This window comes from Choloepus didactylus, chromosome 25, assembly GCF_015220235.1.
Source record: "Choloepus didactylus isolate mChoDid1 chromosome 25, mChoDid1.pri, whole genome shotgun sequence".
Lineage (NCBI taxonomy): Eukaryota > Metazoa > Chordata > Mammalia > Pilosa > Megalonychidae > Choloepus > Choloepus didactylus.
The window spans coordinates 600,689-617,036 of record NC_051331.1 but is presented as its reverse complement, the minus strand read 5'-3'; the positions used below and the strand labels follow the sequence as shown (position 1 = coordinate 617,036).

General features: G+C 36.1%; 2 pseudogenes; one reads left to right on the top strand and one right to left on the bottom strand.

The window, feature by feature from the left end:
• Window positions 1–4,787: 4,787 nt before the first annotated feature.
• On the bottom strand, window positions 4,788–6,492 carry LOC119520495 (annotated as a pseudogene).
• An 8,652-nt stretch (window positions 6,493–15,144) lies between these two features.
• Window positions 15,145–16,057, top strand: LOC119520585 (annotated as a pseudogene).
• Window positions 16,058–16,348: the final 291 nt, after the last annotated feature.

Sequence of the window (16,348 nt, the reverse complement as noted above, 5' to 3'; positions counted from 1 at the left end):
CATCTTCCAAGTGTACATCCATTTTCAATTAACAAATTTTAATTTGAGACTTGCACTTTCTCTAAGTTTACTTTCCCAACTCTTTTCCCCTTTATTTTGTTTCTAAGATGAGTGCTTCTAAATTCCCAAAGAAGAGATCATCCATCTTTTCACAAATTCTTGATTATACAAAATGAAGACTACTCTGCAACTCACATAAGAAGGTCAGCATAACCTTGTTTTAAAAAAAAAGGTATAAACAATATTTATGGTCCTCCATTTCATACACATAGATGCAAAAATTCTGAACAAAATCAATATATGTTTAACATCAACTTTAAAAGTTCACCTTTGATTTACATTCTGTCTCTATGAATTTCCTATTCTAGATATTTCATATAGTCTTAACTGAGATTAGTAGGTTGGTCAGATTATGATCATCATGTTTCCATTTAAAGGAGAGAGGAAACAAAAGAGGGAGAAAAGTAGACAGGAAGGAAGAAAATTGAATGACTCTAAAAATATATTAAGACTTGGAGTCTAGGTAAGTTTGCATCAGTTGAGCTTGGTACACATATTATTTTAAAATTATCAAACAAAAGAACAAATACCCATAGTCCTCTCATCCAACACAGACAACAAGCCATGGGCCCTTCTAAATGTTCCACTCCTTATTGGGAAAAGTACAATGCATTGTCTCAATAATGAAACACTAAGTCCACCATACAGGGATATCAATGAATGACATAAAATTCATAGATGAATGCCAGGTCACTGTTATGTAGCTTATGATGATTTTGGAGATATTTTTAGCTGTGGTTCTTCAATATAATTATATCCCTTATATCACATTCAGAAATACATGGACAAAATCTTTATGGGCTAAGAGATACCATTTACATTTCATCTATGCCATATACCAATGCCTGTGGAGAGATATGATATGATTTCATCATTTTCCCATCCTCAAACATAGTTTTCCCTCTTTACTTGTGATATGCAAAATTGGTACATGGATTGCAGATCAGGAACATATTTCCCTTAATGAGGTTAGGTATTTTATGTAAAGGGGAAGGTAATACCCAAGCCTAAAGCTATGGGATGTTTAAGGCATGGCAAGTTCACCAATAATGAAAGCAGAATGCACACACATGACATAATTCATCTAAGGACTGACCCCCTGACCGTTTAGTTGTGCTAGTTTTAAACTCAGTTTAGGCCTCATTAGAAATATATTCAAAGATAGTTTCAAGCCTTGAACCTCACTATCCACATGGAAACACTTGCAAGTTTAATACAAAATAGCAGGGTTCAAATATTTTATTATTGTGCTATGATGAATATATTAACTTCAGTCAAAATGTTTAATATTTTGTTTTAACTTTGCCATCAATTTATCATTGCAAATATCACTGTTGCAGAAACATCTGTCTCCCTACTCCCTATCACTTTGGGCCACCTCTGATGTGTCCTGCAGCTGTGTCCAAGCTGTGGCTTCTCTGTCCTACCACGAGGCAAACCCTAGAAGATACCTGCAGGGCATATCAAAGCATTTCAAAAGATTGATCCTCCCATGCTTACATGAGTAATTTACTGTCTATTGCACACTTTGTTAGCTTTTCTTCCTTCCATGTCTCACATTGCTCTAACCTTCATTTATGCTTCCTGATATCACCCACAAATTAAACACCAGGTCCTTCTTAAAGGATCTTCTCAAGAGAGAATTTAAACTCTGACAATACCTGTCTCTTGTATGGAGTTGGTGAAATGAGACACAGCTATCCATGGCACAGATGAAACTGTATAAGTAATTAATAGGAGACAATGATAAGGCTAATATCACATTGCTGAATACCGGGAAGCTGTCATTTGAAATTGTTAGTATCTGAAACAAGCCCTCACTCAGTCTCAATAACCCTGACCTGACCATCATCATCTTTCTTAAGACCACAGTCTAGATGAAGCTTTAGAAGTTTAGAGAGAAAAGACAAGAGAAGCTAAGAGAAGATCCACAGAAGCCCAGAGAGGAGGCCACTGGAACCAGAAGCTGAAAGCAATGGAACCTGGGAGTGAAGGACCAGCAGATGTTAGCCATGTACCCTTCCATATGACAGAGGAGTCCCAGATGCCAATGGCCTTTCTTCAGAGAAGTTATCATCCTGTTGATGCCTTAATTTGGATATTCCCTCTTAATTTCTTCTCTTCTAAAGGACCTTCGTATGAGGATTAGACCCACCCTGAATAAAGTGAGTCATATCTCAATTAAAATAACCTAATCAATAGATCCCACCTACAAGTCTACACCTACAAAAATGGATTAAAAGAACATAGCCTTTTCTGGGGTACATAACAGCTTCAAACCACCACATACACATTAAATAATGGCTAAGCAGTAATACCCAGTTTCTTTAAGTCTTGGATGCAATTTAGACCAAAATCTACCCAATCTGCCTCGGGTAGTGTTCTGTGGTATCCTACTCAGGATAAAACTGACCCCCAGATATATCATTGTTAAGTCAAACTCCATCAGAAAAGGCAGAAACATGGACTTCCCTACCATCCATTGAGGAAACTGTATCATTATTATTTGAAAAAGTCCATTTTCATCCCATTCCTTTCATATCCAGAGAAAATAATAAAAATTCACAAAAGACCACAAATGTTAATTAGGAAATCTTAATTACTAACTTCAGTCCCAACAGTTTTCTCTCCCTTTCACTTTTCCAACTCAATGTCAGTGTTCAGTGCCTGGATTGTCAACATTTATCATCATACAGGTTTTACCCAGTAACTCTCTCCAGGATGCTTGAATTCCCAGCTATTATCCAAGGACATTTGTTTGATTTAGTGTTTTGTTCCACATCACACTGAAACATAAAAGATGGGACCAGAAACTAGAATGACTCCCTAAAACACAGGAACCTGCCTTTTAAAGAGTTATTTCATTCAGTACTGTAATTTGCTCAAAGATCTAACTCCAAAGAACTGCCCTTTCAGAACCATGAGGAAATCAGAATTCCTAGTGACAGCTCTGTCCCATTAACTGTGATCCCACTATTTTCCAAACAACTTAAAATGGTGTTCTTAAACTGAGTAATGAATCATAATCATCAGGGAAGTTATTTAAACACATACATGCCCAGATCTGACTCTCAGAGTCAGAGAAACCTAAGTGGACCCAGGCATATGTAGGTTTCAAAAATTCTTTAGGGGATTCTAATGACTGTTCCTACATGAGAACCACAACAAATCATGTTCTATTACCAAACTAAACCCAAACAAAACAAAAAATACCCTGGAGAATAACTAACTTATTCTTACTGGCTACATCTAAAGAGCTATTTTCCAGGATGAGAAGAGCTCTTAACTTTATAGTTGGGAATCACCTATTTCTTAAAATCTCATGTGAACTCTAGCCTTTCTTTCCAGAAAAATGTACATTTTACATACAAAAATGGGGTGGAGAGGGCAGGCTGAGTCATTATAGACCACTCAGGGGTTAAGAATCCCTGCTTTCAACATTTCCTAATTAATACCACAAAGAAGTCAAATGCAAAAGGAATAAATAAGGGCTAAAAGAGAAGGAAATAAATGCAGTCAAAAGCCAAACTTTCAAGGTCACAAGGACAAGGTCATTGACTGACTTTGGGTGTTTTTCCTTATAAACAAAGAATACCCCAAGAGGGATCAAATTCATCACCAGGCTTTTATATATTTTGAAGAAAAAAAAGTGCCTGCAAATGTATTTTATATTTTTACTTAAGAAGGACAGTATGCTGAAAATTACCAGCAAATAAAAAGAAAATTTAATGAACTCTTTTTTGCCTTTTGCCTGGAGCAATTCAAACATCAGAGGTGACACAGAGGGCACTGGTTTTGGCAGCAAATGGCTGTGGTTGACAAAAAGTCTGGGAGCCACTGTAGAAAAGAGCTCACTGCCCTACAATTTAGGGACCTCCCTACCCTCCTAAAACAAGTTCCGCTGTAGCTGAAAGATCTTATGCCAGGTTCTTCCAGTTAAAAAAAAAAATAGAAAAACAACCTAAGCTATTTTCCATATACTTGGAGTCAGCTTCCCCCAGGATGAAGAAGACTTAGGATTGTTTCTCATGAATGAGGCAAGAAGTCTCATGGTTAGGTCCACTTGAATACCCCAGAGCATTTTGTGGATGGTCCATAGCCTGGGCTGACTGTAGGACCTAGCTTGAGGGGAATTGTGAGAAAAAGGGAAGGTTCCCCTAAAGTCCAGACCCATTTAGGCCCACTGCAGAGAGCAATAATGGAGCTTAGACTTCTTTCTCACCAATCTTCCCTTCCTTCCCATACAGACAACACAGTGCCATGAATTTCAATGGAGAATCTAAAATGTAGACAAAAGATGGGGAAGAGAGCAAGCAAGTAAGGAGTATTGGTAAAATACACATTAAAAAGACAAAGTTGAAGGAACAAGGGACTTGTGTATGTCCCCTCTTCCCCAACTCCCATTTCACTCACACAAAGACAGTAGTGATTAGACACCAGGGAATAGAAAGAAGAACCAAGTGTAAGTATATGGGGCATGCTTAGCTTCAGCCCCAGCTACACCAATCACCCCAGGGGAATATGTCACTTTTCCTCTGAAATCACTCTCCCCAATCTGAGAACCTGTCCAAAAAGACACAACTTGCCCCTGGGTGGAAAGATATTTCAAATGGAGAATAACAAAAGTTGGGTTAGAAACACATGACCTCATGTTCTGTGTTAAGATTAATGGTGGGAATTGGTGGGGGAGGGGGGTGTAGGTTGGAAGTTAAATGAATTTTTGGTGATTAGTGAGAAGAGCAGGAGGCCAAGGCTGGAAGGAAACCCACAGTTACACCACCATTATGCTGACTTGGGTCTTCTGCTGGTCAGCGCTGTCTTGCATATCCAGGGTATGAAGAGGGCTCAGGGGCTTGTGGGACTGGCTCCCAAGACTGTAATTTCTTGGACACCTTATTGTATCCAAACTGGACTGAGGCATAAAGCTGTTCCCTCTCATTCTTAGGGGTTTGGTTCTTGGGGAAGTTGTTAATTGGCTTGTCATGATCAGTGTTCACAGCCTCCACATTGAGTTTAATTGTTCCACTTTGTACCCATAGGCCAGAACTGTAAATTTAAAGATGGCAAGGAGAGTGTACTTCAAGTATGGTAGCTCATCTAATGCTGCCAGGAGTGTCAGCTCAATGCTGGTCCCATAGCCAAGCAGGACCAAGGAGCTCCAGCGGCAGCTACTGTCCACTGAGGCTTTTGTACCAGAAGAACAAATTTGGCAAGTACTTGACTCAGTGGCTACTGGGAGTCCAACAATTCTACCTGCACTCTTATCCAAGAAGCAGGCCAGAAGCAGCACATGACAGCCTGGTGGGCAATGAGGAGGACATCACCTTGATGCTCCAGCTCCATGATGACAAGCTCCAGCCACTGAACCAAGTGCTGGTATGACTCCCGATCAGGATACCAATACAGATATTTCACTTGATGTTGAAGGGTAAACTCTTCTGGGTACTGCTTCTTGATCTCTGCACGGTATCTCCTTGCACACAACAACATCAATCTCATTCGGAGTCTTCCATTGCTTATAAGTCACCCCAGTGATTCAATGGTCTGGATAATCCTCTCCAATTGGCTCATCCACACTTTGAGGTCCACTATCTCTTGTTCGTCCAGAAACTTCCTTAGACTTGAGCAAACTGTTTTCCCTGCAATGAGAGTCCAGAGTCACCCCAACCTTCCCCAACACTCTGTGCTGACAAAGGTAAATGATGTCAGGCTGGACATGGATATTTATGAGGGAGTAGACTATCTTACTCTGGATATAATCTTGGACTCTATTCACTAAAAATTGCTGGCCCACATTTATCACCTTGATGAAAGAAATATCCTTTTGTCATAATTGTCTGGTTTGAGAGGCTAAAAGGTGACTTTGTAGCACTTGTTTCTCTTCAGGAAGTCTCCCATCACATTCTCCTTGTCCCTTACAGGGTAGTCTGGGCAAGATCTCTTTAAATCCTGGATGTTAGAAGCAATGATATCAGCATAATCATAGACAGATTCCACAAATAATTATTTAAAGAAATTCTCTGTGGCAGTTCAAAATCATGTCCCTCCTCTCCTGGATGGTATTGGTGGATCAAATACTGCAATCTGCACACTCTTCTCTGTGAGATATGCCTTAACATCTTCCAGCATCATGAGAGCACACAGTTTGCCCATCTTCATGGCCTTCTCATTGTTACATTGGAAGAACTCATAGGACATATAGGGCTTGACTGCTTTATACTAACACATTCCAAGATTGAACACTTTGGTGGGTACCTCAATCCAGCTGAGTTAGTGTGTGAGTTTCTTGGACAGACAAGTCTTGCCCTGGGCTGGCAAACCAATCATAAGGATGAGAGTTGGGGAATTGGTCATGTATGAGGCCTACAAATGTTTCTCTGAGGTTCAAAGATTTGGGATTTTGATTTCATGACTATTGTTCTGTTCTGAGGAAGAAGACATAGCAGCTCTTCAGGAGACCTACTGTGATCCCTCCTATGATTCCTCTTGGTAGCGGCTCCAGAGCTTCTCCAGTAACAAGGACTGGAGCAGACGGCTGTGGCCAGAGCCAGACACAAACACAGATATACACCTTTTTAAGGACCTATATTACCCTTCTTACAAGAAGCGCCTAATATAGGAAGGGGAAGTGAAATGGAATTGGAAATGAAGACTGATAATGATTATGGGATAAGGAATTAAGGTAGGATGAACTCTATTTAGCTGCAAGATTAAAAGAAAGATATAAAATGAGTAGCACATATTGATAATTTGTATTCTTCCTGAATCTTTAAAAAATATTTTAGGGCTTGTTAAGGAAATCTACCTTCATACTCAGACATGAAACTTGGAGGAAGCCTTTTAGAAAATGCTGAATTTTGAAATATTTTTTGGCAAATTAAATGGTGCATCTAACAAATAATGCATATATCAAAATGGTTGAGAAGGGGTTGTAGAAAATAACACACAAAAGCAGGGAAATTGTGTATAAATTAATGTTTCTCAGTAGAGAAATCAAAATTACCCTGGATAATTAACAAAGACTCAGTGGCATCATTTCCTGGTCTCAGATGTTTTGGGAATAGCAGTACATTTCATTCAAGCTCCCAGGTTTGTATCTCAAAGGGAAGAGACACTCATAAATTCCTCTGATTTCAGTGAGGTTAGCAAACACATGGGGGAGAAATATGACATTTGTCATTTAAGGTGAGTAGAGGACTTTCATCATGATTATCAGATTAGCTCCAGTGACAATTTTTGACTCACGGTTCCAATTTAAATTATGGAAATGACAATAATACCAATGCCAGACTCAGCAAAGCATGCCATACATATTAATATTCTGATTTTTAATGATATTTTCTGGAGTGACTTGGTATTCTTAGTATCATTATTATCCTCTTTGAGGAAAGCAAAGAATGTGTTTCTATTTTTTATAATTTCTTTATTCAAATACTAATAGTTTCCAATGAGACATTCCAGTTATTCAGTGATGTGATTTTAGCATTATCATTGTCTCCTACTAGTTGCATCTACACAGTATCATTTGTGGCATGAACATCTGTGCTCTCATTTTACCCATATCATATAAGAGAAAGCAAATATCAGAGTTTAAATTTTCTCCTGAGCAGATCCATTGAGAAAGACTTGGGTATATGATGCTTAATTTGTAGGTGATTCCAGGAAGCATAAATGCAGGAATGAAGAAGGTGAGACAGGGAAGGGAGAAGAACTAACAAAGTGTGCAATAGAGTGAGTTAGTAATGTAAGCAAGGAAGACTCAGTTACTTGAAATGCTTTGATGTGCCCTACAGAAATCTTGGAATTGCTCTAAGGAAGGTTGGAGAAGCTACATTTTTGGAAAGAGCTGCAGGACACATCAGAGGTGGCCCACAGTAATAGGGAATGGGGAGAGAAATGTTTCTGCAACAGTGATATTTGCAATGGTAAATTGATGGCAAAGTCAAAATAAAATATTTTGAATGAGGCCCACTATTAGAATGCCTTAGGCCCTACTATTTTGGTATTAAATTTGCAGGTGTTTCCACATGGATACTGAGATTCAAGGCTTGGAAGTATCTCTGAATATATTTCTAATGAGATTAAAATCAGCACAATTAAAGGGTCAGGAAGAACCAGTCCTTAGATGAATTATATCAGGTGTGAATCTTCTTCTATCAGTACTGGTGAACTTTGCATGCATTAAACATTGGTATCTGTATAAACAGAGGAAATTTGCTTATACAGAGAGAGACAGAAGCGGCTATATAATGGAGACAGAGATAGAATTATAAAACAGGTGAAGGAACATCATGGATTGCCAGCCACTGCCAGAATTCTACACATTTCAGAGGAAGTGTGGTCCAGCCAACACCTTGATTCAGACATCAAGCCCCCAGAACTGTGAGAAGATGCATTTGTTTTATTTACACAAAGTAGTCTACAGTACTTTGTTACAGTATCTCTGGCCAACTATTTCATACAATGAATTTTATACCACAATTGAAGAAGGAAAAAAAAAGGAGAAGGGTGGATTTCACAGGCATAATATTAAAGGAAAGAAATGATAAACTCCCCCAAAATTTATACTGGGATATACTATTCTGAAACATATTGAACTATACTCTTATATATGGAGAATTTGTAAGAGTTACACATAATTTAAGTGTGTGATACAGCTAAAGGAGTACTGCAAATATGCAATAATTCAAGGTTGATTTCATCTATGAAAATCAATCTATGTAATTAAAATCATTATAATTTAAAATTAAAATGGATGTATGATAAAATTCAATATCAATTTATAATAAAATTTCTAGCAGAATAGAATAAAACAATTTATCATTCTAATAAATGAAATCTATAACATTTTCACATTAAATATTTAAGGTAATAGTGAAATGTTAAAAGTTTCCCCACTGAAATTCACCCAGGAGAAGCTTGTATAGGCTCTAAAGGAAAAACAGCTAGAACTAATCTGCAAAACCTGAGAAAGATGTATTTTGTTGTTGTTCTTTTAGTGCCTTAAATTCAAGGAAACTCTTGTCATAACACTAGCTAAATAAAAGCTAAAGAAACAGAGACTTCAGTGATTACATATATTTAAGATTATAGTCTGCAAAAACAGTTTGGAAAACCACTGAACTAATATATTAATACCACCTTCAACAATTAAAAAAATAAAACAAGCTTTTATAAGCCAGAGAATCTGAATTCTACAGTTAACACATTAAAATGCTCATGTCCAGATTTTTGAAAATAACCATAAAACATTCAAAGAAACAAGGTTGCAATTTCAAAGGAAGAAATAAAGTGACAGAAACATCCCTGGTGAATTTCAGATATTTTACTTACTAGACAAAGACTTAAAACAAGCATCTTAAAAATGCTCTGAGTTAAAAGAAAACATGGACAAAGAAACAGGAATCAGGAGAATACAATCAAATAATGGAAAATATTAAATGATGACAAGAGTATTGAGTACCCATAACTACTATGCACTGTAGGTGTTAGTGTGCATTGGTATAATCACTTTACAAAACTATTTGGTAGTATTTACTAAGGCAGAATATGCACACCTATGACTGAGAAATTCCAGGTAAACAAATATAATATGTAATAGAAATGCATTTATATGTTAATAAGAACATGCAATAGAATATAAATAGCAGTACTATTCATTAAACTATGTGGGATTCCTCAGGGATCTGATAATGTTGTTTGTTACTGCTTAATCTGGATTTGGGTTATATATATATGTGTGTGTCAAATTTGTAATAATTTATTTATGATATTTTCATTTGTATATATACATTATATTTTAGTAAGTTAAAAAATAGAACATATAAAGGAAAAATGGCTACACATACATACATTATTTTTCCCTTGTGAATTTTTAAAACAGTATATTAGGCAGTGTTTCTTTAATCACTTCTCCATTTTATCCTAAGCTGTAAAACCATGCGTAAGCCATTCTAATAAAAGAGGACTATTAAGGGTTACAAGACAGATTAAAATACCTCTCCTATGGGTACAATATTTTGATTCCAAATCTCCAGGTGGCAGCAGGAGAGACTTAACCAAAAGAAACTGTGGTAAGTTATCAAAAATAACTTTCATCTTATGTTGATGCAAATTTGTCTTTTGTAATTAATAGATATCCATTTGGCTTGCTTTGAAGACTTCAAATGCTTTAAAGAAAATTAATAAATTGTATGCCTTCTCCTAAGGAAGAGTCTCAAAGGAGAGAAACCCAAAAATTCTTATTGGATTGTGTTAGGAGCACATGGGGAACAAAGACATATTTCTCATTAAAGGTAAGTAATCTCCCCTCCTGTTCATGGGACTGTGGTAGTTTGAAACTGCATGTACCTCAGTAAAACATGTTCTTAAATCTAATCCATTCCTTGGGCATGAACCCTTTGTAAGTAGGACCTTTTGATGAAGTTACTTCAGTTAAGAAGGTGTAGCCCACCTCAATCATGATGGATCAAAAACCTACCCTGGAGTCCTTTGTAAATGGAGTGAAATTCAGACACAGACAGAGAAATCCACAGGAGTAAGAAGTTGAACCCTTAAGTGAAGGGAAAGACCATATGGCAGAAGAGCCAAGAATTGCCACCAGCCAGCCCCAGAACATCAGTCTTTGGGAAGAAAGCATTGCTTTGATGATACCTTGATTTGACCTTTGTCCTGGCCTCAAAATGTGAGCAAATAAATGCCCATTGTTTATCCTGACCCACTTCATGGTGTTTGTTTTAGCAGCCTAGCAAACAAAAACAGGGACCATCCCTCAGATTCCCAGTCCCCTTTCCTGACCCCCATTTTTCATTAGACAATATTCTCTAGTACCTATAATCTAGGTGACTTAGAAAAATGCATGAACAATCTGCCTTGGTAACTTGATTTTCTAGGCTAGTGTGGTATGTCTACAATGTCCACAACCTTTACTATGGTCTTTGAGGAAAGCTAGAGTAGACTTCTACATCCCAGTCTTAGTCTAGTTAATTATTCTTTGGATAGTACAAACATACAGCATCTGAGAGGGGAAACCCCACACCCACATTCCTAAGATTTTTCATGATTATTTTCTTTCATTTTGGCCCACAACCTAGATGCCAAGTATGATGTTGTCATTTGTAGTTAATCAAGTTTGTTCCAGAATTAACCTCAAAACTTTCATAGAACTTTCAATTTACATTTAAATTGAAAGAATATTATCAACATTTCTATGATCCTTGCATTTACTTGGTTTTGAATATGCCCTGCAGATTTCACATATTTTTCAAATTTACCAATATAATTCAAATAATCAGTGTCATTTGTAAGACACCACTTTTAGTTGGAGTGAGGCCAAATGAAAATGGTAGTGTCTGTTTCAGTACAGTGTGACTCAACCACTCCATAATGCCTAATCAGTAAGAGGACTGTACTGGATCTTACCTGCAAAGCATTGAGGAGTCTTTGAAAAGTCATCCAAATTATCATTTGAATGACTGATACACATCTAAAGGGCATGAGAACCAAGATTAACATCAAAATCCTTAAAACTATAGGCTTAAGCAGAGGACTTTCCTTGCAAAATTATGGAGCAGGAATATTGTATTCACTTTAAATTGTAGTGTTGTCCAGTACTTCTTTATTAAGTGGTTCCTTGATGTTCTTTCTGTTATCTCTTACTCAAAAATTACTTTGATGTTTAAATAAATGTTTTGAAATGAATACTTTTCATGATCTCTTATAGTAGAAATACATTTATTGTTATTTATTTTATTGTTGAAAGCTGTATTGGAATTGGGGTCTGACTCTGAGGAATGATTTGACCTCTTTAATTTCCTCTTATGACCTAGTGACATGACAGTGTGAAGCAATGCTCTGTTATTTATTTAATTGTGAAACCCAAAATGTGTGTTTTGATGTCTCCCACTGTTACTGCAGAACTGTCTATTTCTTTCTTTAAATTTCTCAATTTTGCTTCATGTATTTGGGCTCTGTTGTTAGGTGTATATGTGCTCATAATTCTTGTATCTTATGGGTGCCTTGACTGTTCTATCAATACGTAGTATCATTCTCTGTCTCTGTTAACAATTTTTAACTTAAAGTATTTTGTCTCTTATCTGTATAGCCACCACAGCCTTTTTTACTGAATGATTTTTTTTTCCTTCTGGTCACTATATCCATCCTTTCTCTTTCTACCTATTTCTGACTGTGGAATTAAAATTCATGTCATGTAGACAGCATATAGTTATATCCATTTTTTATATCTATGCAAGCTTCTGGGCTGATCCTTCTGGTAGCTATCATATGGATCAAGACATTACCAAAGTTATTAGAGAATAGGATCAATATTTCCCCTGGAACCATCAAGAAGCCCCAGGCAGGGGGGTCAACATCACTTTTGCTGGCTTGGAGAGGTAGAGAATAGTGGATGGTAAATTGAAATGTCACAGCATTCTCTAATCAAAATTTAACAAGTTTCTTACTTTATTAAGCATTTACATGGACACAAGATGCTTTTTTATTAGATTCTTGAATTTCCAAAATCATGATTCTTTCTGACAGTTTTTGACATTTTAATCCGTTCTTTAATGGAAGGATAGGATTTTGGAGTTCCTTGCTCTGCCACTTTCGTTAACATCTATCTGTGAAAGGCATTTCTTAATAGTATCTATGTCTCACAACATTTTCAGTTCCCTTGTAATTCAGTTATCAATTCAATTGTATTACAAAGGATAGTGTCTTTATTTGATGGGATATAAAACAAAGATAGAAAGATAGCATTTGAGTCTATTAACACATAGATTCTATAAAATAGTCTAAGCATATGTTGTTGACCACATCCATGTAGCCAATACCTCTTGTCTGAGCCATGCAGATTAAAATACAACAAACCTGGAAGTTTAATGTTTCAAATGGGGCAGGTGCTTTGGTTTCTTTTAGCCAGCATTACTTCTGTACACTGGGTTATTTGATATAGTTCATGTTGTCTATTTAGCTCCTGAAGGAATCTAAGGTTTAAAATTGCTCTTTTATAGCACTGTAACCTTTAATATTAGAGATTCACATGAGGATTTTAGGTAAATGGCCAATCATCATGCATTTTTAATAATTATATTTCTACTTTAATACAAAATAAAATAAATATAATCATGCTTTAAACCCCTGTTTTATGGATAAGTAAGAAAAATTAAGTATTGTTTGTCAATTCAGCTTTCTCAGACTACATCAATGATGTTTGCAATATGTAAGTGTCACTCAGCTGTGGAAAAATCATCAAAGTGTTTTGGTGATTAGTAATGATTAAATGATTTAAAGGAAATTGAGTTAGTTGTATGGCTCTAGGATTGATTGGAGAGGAAGATGTATGTTTACTAAATTCTTATCTGTCACAGTAAATATTCAAAATGTAACATCTGAAATGATTAATAATTGAAGAAATCATTTAGAAACAATGATGTAATCATGAGGAAAAGTAAAAGCAGAAACAGTTAATATGACCTCCTTTTTCCATCCACATTTGCTTCATGAACACAATCTGGGCAATGGGAATGGGGGTGCTGAGATGTAGTGATGTGAGCAGTTTCTTCTCATTGTAATATAGTCTTTAACTTAATTGTTTACACTCAGTTGATTACATTTAACATAGTCTTTACACATAATTGTAATATAGTCTCACTTGTATGTTTTCCCCATTAAGAAAGTTTTAAAAAGGCCATCACAATTTCCTCTGTTGTTCTATTTTATCTCCCAGTGTTCAGCCTTTTCCATGTCTAACTGGGAGTTACAATTAGACAATTTTGTCATTTGAAATTACCTTAAAAGAAGAAAAATATATAAGGTAATCTGTCACCATTTTCTTGTTTGTGTTGTCTCCCAAATACTTCTAAGGACATGTTTTAATGTATTTTATCTGGATGTATAATGGATTTCATATGGCTACTTTATGAAAAAGAGCTTTCTAAATTTTTCTACATGTTTTTATCAACTTTTATTATGAATATTTTTAAGCAGGAGAGAAAATAGAAGTGAAAACATAACTGTAATCCATCTACCACCACCATTAATTCAACAATTTTTAGAATCCACTGTGTATGTGTATGTGTCTGTGTATAGAGACAGAAAGAGAGATGTTAGACCGATATTAACATGCTGGAGTATTTGACAGTAACTTGCAAACATCATTCAATTCCATTCCCTTAATATTTCAGCCTTGATCTCGTAAATCAAAGCATTCTCTTCATAAAACTTCATATCATTTTCATAGAAGAGACAAATGCAAAAGATACTGCCCCAAATAGAAATGTCTACTTTATTGCCTTGATTAAAATGACCCCATTAGCCACAAAGATCTATTTTGTACATATTATCATTCACCTTTCTTCTCTTTCACCCCTTCCTTCCTTCCTTCCTACCAGAATCCAATCAAGAAATCCATTAGGACTTTCATTAGTAGATTTCAATACTATAACGATATTTTTTTTTAATGATACCAACTTTTGGAAGAGATCAGAAACATTTTCTCCTCAAATGTCTTCACATTATTTCTACTGAAATTAACATGGTTCCTTCACCCACTGTGTTGCCTATAAACTGGAAGTAAGGTCCAAATTATGATTGTATTTAGGATAAGAGTTTTTTTCACTAATATTTCATTGTCATGATGCAGTTATATTATTATTAGTGATAAATTAATTCATTGGCTAAGGTTTTAACGGTAAGATCTCTTCAGTGGTATGTTTTTCATTTTCAACTAGAAATATGTGGGATAAAATATGGCACAGCATGAAAGTCATCTTCAAAACAATTTTCCCCCAAGAGACAGTAAATTTAGTGAGTGAAGCTTACTGTATCTTTATCTTACTCATGATGGACACCACTCTGCTATTTTTTTTGGAGAGTAACTGTTTACTCTGTGTAATGATGTCAGTTTACAAAAGCAGAGTTATTTTTGGCCATCAAACTTAAAAGAAGGACTTATGTGGACATTGAAGTTATGGATTATTTTATGCAAATTCTATAAATACATATATTTAATTCATATTTCCATAAAGATATTGATTCTTCTTTTAATTATTTTCAGTATAGGTTTCCTGTTGAGTGGCCTGAATGGACAAAGCTAATCTAACAATTCTGAATGACTTCATTCTAATGGGGATCACAGATCGTCCTGAGCTGCAGACTCCACTATTCATGTTCTTCCTCATTATTTACATAGCCTCAGTGGTGGGTAACCTGGGCTTGATCATCCTCACCATGGTAGACTCTAGGCTACAAACACCCATGTACTTTTTTCTCAGACATCTGGCCTCCACTGATCTTGGATATTCAACAGCTGCGGGCCCCAAAATGTTATTTAATTTTCTTGCAGGTCAAAATACAATCCCATTTAATTGGTGTGCTACCCAATTCACTTTTTTCTCTGTTTTTCTCACTAAAGAAATTTTACTTTTATCAGCAATGACCTATGACCGCTATGTGGCCATCTGTAACCCACTGCTCTACACAGTTGTCATGTCACAAAGAGCATGTCACCTGCTGATGGTGATAATTTATCTCTACAGTGTTTTTGAGTCTTTGCTGATCATCAAAAAATTTTATTATCTTCATTTTGTGGCTCTAATGTCATCAGGCATTTCTACTGTGATACTCTGCCCTTGATATCTTTGCTCTGCTCAGACACACATGAAATTAAATTGATAGTACTGATCTTTTCAGCTGTTAATTTGGTGTCATCTCTTCTAATAGTTCTTGTGTCCAATATGCTGATCCTCATGGCCATCCTCAGATGAAATCTGCAGAGGGCAGGCACAAGGCCTTCTCCACTTGTGGCTCTTGCCTGACAGTGGTGGCTGTCTTCTGCAGAACTTTACTCTTTATGTATGTGCAGCCCAAATCCAGTCAATCCTTTGATACTGATAAAACAGCCTCTGTGTTTTATACCTTGGTGATACCCATGCTGAATCCCATGGTCTACAGTTTGAGGAACAAAGAGGTGAAAATGGCCCTAAAAAAAACCTGAAAAATATGTGCAAATTTTCTTTTTAAGATTCACTGTAGGTTAAGGTAACAGTAAATTATGTTACAGCCATTTTATACTATATCTGATGTTTCTTTAGCCTTGTACTACTCATTGAATGCATATGGATGGGCAAGAACCCATCAGTAAGAGGTATAGAAATATAAAATTATTTCCTTGCTTTCAAACCAAAGTCCAACACTAAGAGATGCCAAACTTCTGCTCATACTCCAGATATGAGTTTATATTTAGTTTCAAGTCCCGATTAGGTTCTATTCTTACATTTTCCCATAT